This window comes from Myripristis murdjan, chromosome 15 (assembly GCF_902150065.1).
Source record: "Myripristis murdjan chromosome 15, fMyrMur1.1, whole genome shotgun sequence".
Classification (NCBI taxonomy): domain Eukaryota; kingdom Metazoa; phylum Chordata; class Actinopteri; order Holocentriformes; family Holocentridae; genus Myripristis; species Myripristis murdjan.
In genome coordinates, this window is record NC_043994.1 from 3889285 (window position 1) to 3897774 (window position 8490).

Here is an 8490-nt window from a genome sequence, read left to right on the forward strand (position 1 = left end):
AAGAAAACCTTATTAATATCTGGTATTAGCTGTTGACGGACCAAACACTTCACACTGCATATGTGTTCATATTTGAATAAAATATTCTGCGTAACAGTTTGAAAACCCTCATCAAATGGTGCACAAAGAAAACATTCAGATATATTTCATTCTGATACTCAGAGATCTAGAAACCTAGATTTACATCAGTTCAAGTAAAGCATTCTTATAATAACTATCCACTGAGTTAAAAATTGGTTTAGTTTCTGATAAATGATCAAAACAAACAGTTCTTAGTAGTGGATTCAGACACTGATGCATATGTACAGATACAATAATCTAATATAATAGTAATTGAGTTACTGGGTTATCAGAGTATTGCACTTAATAGAAATTGGCACTAGATGGCACTAGTAATGCATTTAGACATGATACAGAAGTTATTGCTTTGTGCTTCTTGTGAACCCCAAGTCAGTGGGTGAAAACAGGACAAATCTGTCAATAATGAGTGTTCATTTAACTTCTTTCATACAGGCAGGATTCGCATTGATCCAGTGTCACTGGCTCTCTAAACCCAGGGCTGTACATGATGCTTTACGCGTTGGGCCTGGCTCCCGTGCAGTTCCGTGTCGTTTGATCATCATTGCTGCACAGGATCACATCAAAATCATCCCGGCCCTCCTCCATTCACTCCCTATTCACTGGCAAACGTGGCGCAGACATCTTATTACTCCGTTCATTTACGACTTACAGAAAACAACAAAGTGCCAATACACAGCCAGGGTCCACTCAATACGCAAGGTGGCTCTCAGTGTCTGTGACTTGACCGGCCCAGGCCCTTCTACTCTACAATGGGAGTTTACCTTGAAACCCATTTGAAGTCATTGTACCCCTCGGCGGTTCATTGTGTACGAGGGCCTCATCTCAACGAGTAGCGACAGTTCGCAACTACCTGTAATGGTGGATCCCCCAACGGTTCTCAAAAGGGAAACCTGAGTGTCTGCCTTTACGAATAACAATACGACCGTTTCCCAGTTGTGGCCCCTGTGTTTGGTCCCCTGTGATCCTGCAGTGGCTCTGCTGGACCCTATGAAGACTCTTTATGGTCACTAACACACACAAGCACAACAATAGCAGCTGCTACAGATGCTGCCGTGCTTGGTTATCCTGTGACTTGGGCCAGGGCGTAAAAGTACAATCAGGGCTTTGGCCTGCAGAGAGCTGAATAGCAGTTTGATTGGGTGTTAATTGTGGTTAGGTTAGGAGAACAGCATGTATGGGCTAATTCTCCAAAATGGACTAAGTTGTAACTGTGCTTTGTTGATTCGATGACTGCTGCAGGCGTAAAAGCAGGGTTTCTGAAGGGTTAAGAGCCACTCAGAGTGGTGAATGTCACATTCAGAAGAGCAATCTACTGAATTTGTGTTTGATGAAGTGAATGAAATTTAAGAACTCTTATGAGCAAACTATACAGTGCTATTGGTGATGAAGGTTCATCAACAATAACTTGATATTATATGATTGCTGGAATGTACTGAACATTATGACACCATATGATATAAGAGAATGTGAGTGGGGATTTTATCTTCAAATCAATAGCAGGCATTAAAAAAAAACCTCAATGGATTCCAGCCCAAGCTTTCCAGTTTTAAAAGGTTACGACCTTTTAGAGGCTGTGCATTAATTGCTACTTCAAAGTACAATTTGGTCTTTGAATGGGTTAGCAGCCAAGGCGATAAATCATAGGTTTCACTGTGCTTGGCCGATGCATGGCTGGGTGGGAGCTGTGGTTGGAGGTGTGTCCACCCAGCTCCGTCCACGTAGAGCCGACCAGAAACTGACCATCCCTAACCTGTGATTTCAACGGCGGCCACATTCTGGACCTGGCTTGGAAGATACGGCGCGGATCTCTGAGGTTGAACCAGGTCAACTTTTAGCCCTCTGTCTGGATTTTTTTAACCAAAACTTCTCCATAAAACCTGTGTTGCACTTCCTACATGATGACCTATCCAACTATGTAGCTAGTGAAGTCTGTAATGTATGAGGGAAGCATGCACCAGGTCAAGCTTAACCAGTAAAGGTCATAATTAGCATCTAGTGCTAAGGATGGACATCAGACTTGGCTTTAAATTTAGACACACCCTGTTCACAATATCAAGCCATCCCTGCTGAATGAGCTGCATTGCTCCAGCCTGCTTGACATTCTTGATGATCCTTGGAGCCTTGAAGACAGGGAAAAGGTCTGACTCTATTTCAATGCAGTCAAGTCTTCAGTTCAGTTATAAAACAGAGAAGAAAAGAAAGACTCAAAAGAAAGAGTTGTAATAAGACAGTCACCACCTGATATGCCTAAATATACAGGCCTAGGTATGAGTAAATTGCATGCTAGTGCAAAAAGAGGAGACAACAAGAAACTGAAACTTTCCAAACTGATTTGCACAGACAAGCATGACTTTGCACTGCTTTCCTTGACCTCAGAATGCAAACGTGGTCAAGGTGTTCTTTGTTGACAAAGTAGTGTTGTGGATAATCCAGCTGACCGGTTGAGTCAGTATGCACCTGCTGACACCTAGTGTATTCAGCACTGACATTAGCTGCCAATGAAGCACTGACCAGTCTTGTAACAGCAATAAACAATACTATATAGATGAGAGCAGACATGCAGATATTTCATCAATACACACATCTTCTTGCTATGCTAATGCCAGGCTAAATGATGTTCCAGATCCTCTGTGGTTTTGCTTTTAATATAAATCAGAACGGTTTGGCTTCTGGAGGCAGAAATCAACTCACTGGTTTAATTTATCTTCAAGGGACAAAGCCAAAGAGCCACAGTTTTTGTTGTTCAGCAGGCGAACTTACACAATTAAAGTTACATCAGCACCATAAAGGCAAAGGGACGGATGTGAACATGTGAGGCTGATCATATGAGATGTGTGGTAAGGAAACAGGTCTGTGCCTGTGCATCCTCAGGGAGAAAGGTTGTCTGCTGTGGTCGCTGTCTGCTCCCAGGAGAAATGAGTGCTGCACACTTACCTCATGGCCACAAGTCAGCTAAATCATGGGAATGAGTTAATTAAATTGATGGAATGAGTTATATCTCATGGCCATGAATTAGTAAATCGTGGCATTGAAATATAATTTTTTCTTCTCATTGTACTTCTCAGGCTCTGTAAAAAGGTGAAGGAAGCTAGTTTTTTTTTGTTGTATAGTGTTTTTTCTGCTATCTGGAAAATACCCATGATGCACCCATGATCTTTTTGTTTTTTTTACAGCAGACATTCTGACTTGAAGAGCAGGGTGAATGGACAAAATGGACATAAACGGAACAGAACTTTTATTAACGTCATGAGTAACACTTGTGTTTACCCTGTTATTCAAGTCTGCTTGTGAGCTAACTTGAACCCCAAACTTGGTTCTTTGGCTCCAAGCATGGGGGGTTAAAGGTGCACTACGCAAAAGTGAGGGCTGATTGAAGTAAGGACCATTTAGGCACAACTCAACCACCAAATTTTGTGGCAATCGAATCTCGAGGATCCTAGCTATTCAATTGTAGGCTACATAGTGCTTTAAACTCACCAGCCCATGCAATTATCTCTGCCTCCTTGAAATGCCACTGCACCAATCTGCAATCAGGACAACTTGGCAGTCAGTTGGTGGGCTCTCTTAGAGTGTGCATTGGATTGGATGCATCCATCATTTGTTTTTGTTTGCCATATTTTCTCTTTGTTTTACTTCACCTGGGATGTGAATGCATTTGTGCATGAAGCATGTTCCTAACATTTCAGTCCTGTTCAATAACAGCTGCAAAGCCATTTGCGTGACCGACATTTTTTTTCCACAGCCACCACTAGAGCTTCAGTTTAAAAAGACATCACATTCTCTGTTTTTCACTGACAAAGAGAAAAATTCACTTCCTCCACATGTCCACGTTCTTTATTCCTGGTCCAGCTCCATGTGTCCCAACCAGTGTTTATCACCCTTGGAGAAGCGAAGACATCTCATCGCAATTTGTCCAAATCACAGCAAAGCCCTCGTGTAATGAGCAAGCAACCACAGCTATGATGATTACAGCAGCGGCATTGGCTCGCAGGCCACAATAATGACTACTGGGACCTGGCAGGAATGATAGGAAGAGACTGAGGGAAGGATGAACAAGAGAGAGAGAGTCAAAGTATGAATGAAAAGATGGAGGGAGTGGGATGGAAGGAGGAAGAGAACTATGTGCTGTAGGAAGTGTTTGGTTTGTTGCTATATTTTTCATTTTTTCTTATTGCAACAACTGCCAAATCCGGAAACGCACTCCTTGATGTGGCTTTCTGTAAGATTTTTTGAAGAGCGTCTTGCTGAAAGGCAAGTGATGTTAAGTCATACATATCTGATAAGCCAAATATGCAAATTGTTGGAGCGTATGTCTCGAATTTGACCCTGTAGCATTGATGTCTTTCAATCATTTGTGGCATTTTGTTATTTTTGCCTTGAGGAAGGCACTGAACTGCCAGCATCTCCTGAGAAACACTAGAAGAGGCTGCAGAAAAGTTGATAAAGAATGAGGGAGAAAGGATTAAAAATAAAGAAGTGCCAAGATAAAAGGAAAAGAGTGAGATTTGGAAAAACAGCGGGAATCAAGGAGAAAGAAGGGAAAATCAATAATGAAAAGTTATGAGGAGGAGAAAGGAATTTGGCATTGCAGGAGAGATGGAATAAGACAGACTGGAGGAGACGGAGATGAAGAGTGAGTGACAGAGGGAGAGAAAGTTGTGGAGAGGGCAGGGAGGGGAGGGAGGCGGAGGGGTTGAGGGAAGTGTTAACTGGGAGAGAGAAGAAGGAAAATCCGCAGGGGTTGGCGGGACTCCACAGACTGGAGACAAACAGCGCAGGGCGGCTGTACCTCAACACAAACACATGACCGCCGCACACACACACACACACACACACACACTCAGACACACACACACACAGACACATCTGTGCACCTTCTCTACCAGCCTCTACACAAACAAGTCAACATCAACTATTTCAGCTATGTATGCTATGCTTTGTCACTCTGTCCCTCTCCCTCTCGTTATCTCTCTCTCTCATGCCGTCTTCTCAGATGAACTCTGGACAGTGTCCGGAGAATCAGCTCCAGGCATGCTCCACAGCTGCCTTTTCACACGTGTAGCACCAGGGGCGGATCTAGACAAATATTCATGGGGTGGCAAGAGGGTGGCATGGAGATTTTAAGGGGTGGCAGAAATATATATTCTAATTTAATACCAAACGATCCTATATATCAATATTTGCTTGGAAAACCCCCAAATGAGGATATTTTAACTCAAAAACATTCCATTATTGTGGTACATGAGTAAAGTATTGAATAGAAAACCAAAAGGTGGCATTAGAAATATATATTTTTATTTATTTATTTATTCATTTATCAACCCCTTAAATAGTAGGAGTGTCATCTTTTGCTGAATTTACTTGCACTTGGACATTTGAGTCTCGTAACAGAGAGTTTCCGAACAGCCACAATTAAAAAATAAATAAATAAACTGTCTGAAATTGGGGTGGCAACTAGGGTGGCAAGGCATTTTTCTAGGGGGGCAGCTGCCACCCCCTGCCACCCCCTAGAACTGCCTATGTGTAGCACACATCAGGAGATTGTCCATGTCAGACGCGTTCTCACTAACTGGAAATAGTCGGAGGGGTGGCACCTGGGTGGAGTGGGCCGTGGAAATCACAGGTAATAGCCAGCTCGTAATTTGGTCATAAACAAATTGAATTTGTCTTATGATTTCAGTGTCCACCCTTACCGTTAAACGTCTTCAATGGCGGCCTCATGCAAATGGCCCTTCCTCTTTACCCCTGGATGTTTGTATTCTTCCCGGTTTGTGCCAGTCCCATGATAGAAACGCCATCTCAAATGTCGTCTCGCTCGCTTTGAATTCTGTGGGCAATGACCAAGCGCACGTGAGTTCAGTCGTCCATTACACAGACATAAATGTCCGGTCCAATTGATTTGGACATTTGTGATCTCATATCCAGTTCAGGATTTCAGTGCATGCGTGAAAGGGGCTTCAGACACACACACACACACACACACACTCATCTACACCTATTAACAATTCCTGTGTGCTTGCATGCCATGGCCATGTTGTACAGCTTCATTCACAATGTTTTCACACAATTATTCTTCTTGCTGGCGTTCAACCCAGTCCAACAGGGCACTTGTCGAACACCATTGTAAATGTCTTTTTTTTTTTTTTTTTTTAAATCACAGCATGGAGGTGCAGTGGTTAGCACTGGTGCTTCACAGCAAAAAGGTCTTGGGTTTGATTCCCGGCCAGCTGGCCAGGGTCCTTTCTGTGTGAAGTTTGCATGTTCTCCCTGTGTGTGTGGGTTTCCACTGGGAGCTCTGGTTTCCTCCCACAGTCCAAAGACATGCAGCTCAGGTGAACTGGACACACTAAATTGTCCCTAGGTGTGAATGTGCGTGTGTGAATGTGCTTGTCTGTCCCTTTGCCCTGTGATGGACCAGTGACCTGTCCAGCTCTGAGATGGGCTTCTTAACATTAACCACAACCTCTTCCTAACCTTAACCAAAATGATGAGGCTTTTCCTAGTGTTAGCTAACGGACTGACAAAATATGTTGATTAGAAACGAATCTGTGATGCATCACAAAAACGTAATCTTTTTCAAAATATGCTTTTTCTCAAAAAGTAATTGAGAGTGCAGAATGCAGAATGAAGAAGTTGTATGAGAACAGAACTTGGGAAGCAAGGTTGCTCTGTGATATGAGCATGTGCAAAGAAACAAAGGGGTGACTTCAGCAGGTTGTTAACATCCCAGCGTTACAAATGCAAGTGCAATTGCAGTATCATCTAAAACTGTAGGAAGAAGGAGCTAGAATGAAAAACGTGGTTTATATAGACAGAGTCACAAATGAAAATAACTGAAGAACCAAAGTGGCACCAGTCCACGGTGAGCACCCAGCTTTAAGCATGCATAAAGAAGCCAAATACGGCAGTTACATCAGCATTTTCAAATAGTTTTGTCTGCTTTTTCAAAAAAAAAAAAAAAAAAAAAATCCACTCTGGACACTATTTTCTGAAAATTGCATTTCTAGTGACCAAAAATCAGACCAAAATTTAAAGAAAAATAAAGAAAAACTTGTTGGATGGATGTGCTATGTTAACATAGAAAGAATGGGAATAAACATTTAAATACTGTCTGCACTGAAAAATATTGAGTCTGTTTCATAAAAATGTTTGCTTGAAAAATGTTTATTGTTGATAATATAGTTATATTGATAGAAATGCATTTGTCAGAGAATAAATAGACTTAGTTTCCGCAATGTCCACATTCCATTGACATGGTACTGATAAAAATCACTTCATCAACACGACTGACTGCATTCACTTCCTGTTAGGATTTGACCAATATTATGGGTTTTTGAAAGGCTGCTGTAATATTATTTTGGGATTTATGGAGACAATTGCCAAAGTTTGTATCATTATTTAAAAAAAAAAAAAAAAAAAAAGCCATTTTTTTGGGCACAAATTTATCATATGTTTTAAATGTTGTAATGTTTTGTAGGATTAATGCTTATATTGAGACTTAATGCGCACACTTTTGATACAACTTATACATAATACACATATTAAAAATTTGCATGGTGCATATTTTATTATTTCCTATTTCTTTCTAATGTCTTATAATTTAACTTTTCTCTTGAGAATTTGAGAAATTGCAACTGACCAAATTTCCCCCTCAGGGATCAATAAAGTATTCCTGATTCTGATTCTGAATTCTCTCCCTCAAATTATTAAGCCTCCAAAGAATAAGAAACATATTCATGCATACATCTGATACTTGATAAATGGCCAATATCAGTCCCATATATCTAACAAATCTTACATAAAAATAAGTAAAATAAGTCCAAATGACATCCACTAGCCCAGTGCTGGTCCATTTTCAAACAACTCTTCCTATTTCTCTCATGACTGGCTTTTTTTTTTCTTCTTCTTCTTTTTTGGGGTTTTGACATCCAGGGAGCTAATCAATTCTCTTCAACCCATCTAGTGTAAACAACCAAATTCTCATTTTATTTGTTGCATCATTTCCAAAGTTCGCTTTAGCACTGGCACGCGACAGAAAGCGGACTGTGACAGCTGAAGTGAAGTGGAGTGAATGTGCTGTGGAAGTGGCTGCAGCGGGCTCTCATGGAAATGACTCCTCTCATTAGCATACAGCTCCACTGATAGATGGATTGTTCTGCTTACTCTCATCCTACAGGTGATTGATCTGTTAACAATTATTTCCCTTACAGACCTTTGATTGACTGCTGCTTGTCTTTGCCTGAAAGGGCCAGTGTGTGTGTGAGTGTGTGTGTGTGTGTGTGTGTGTGTGTGTGTGGCTAGAGGCCGGCCCAGAGCAGCCTCAGTCGGGGGTCTTTCAGCTCTCTATTTATGAGCTCTTCTTTACATATTCATTCTGCTACTGTTAAACAAAGGCCATGGGTTGCCTCT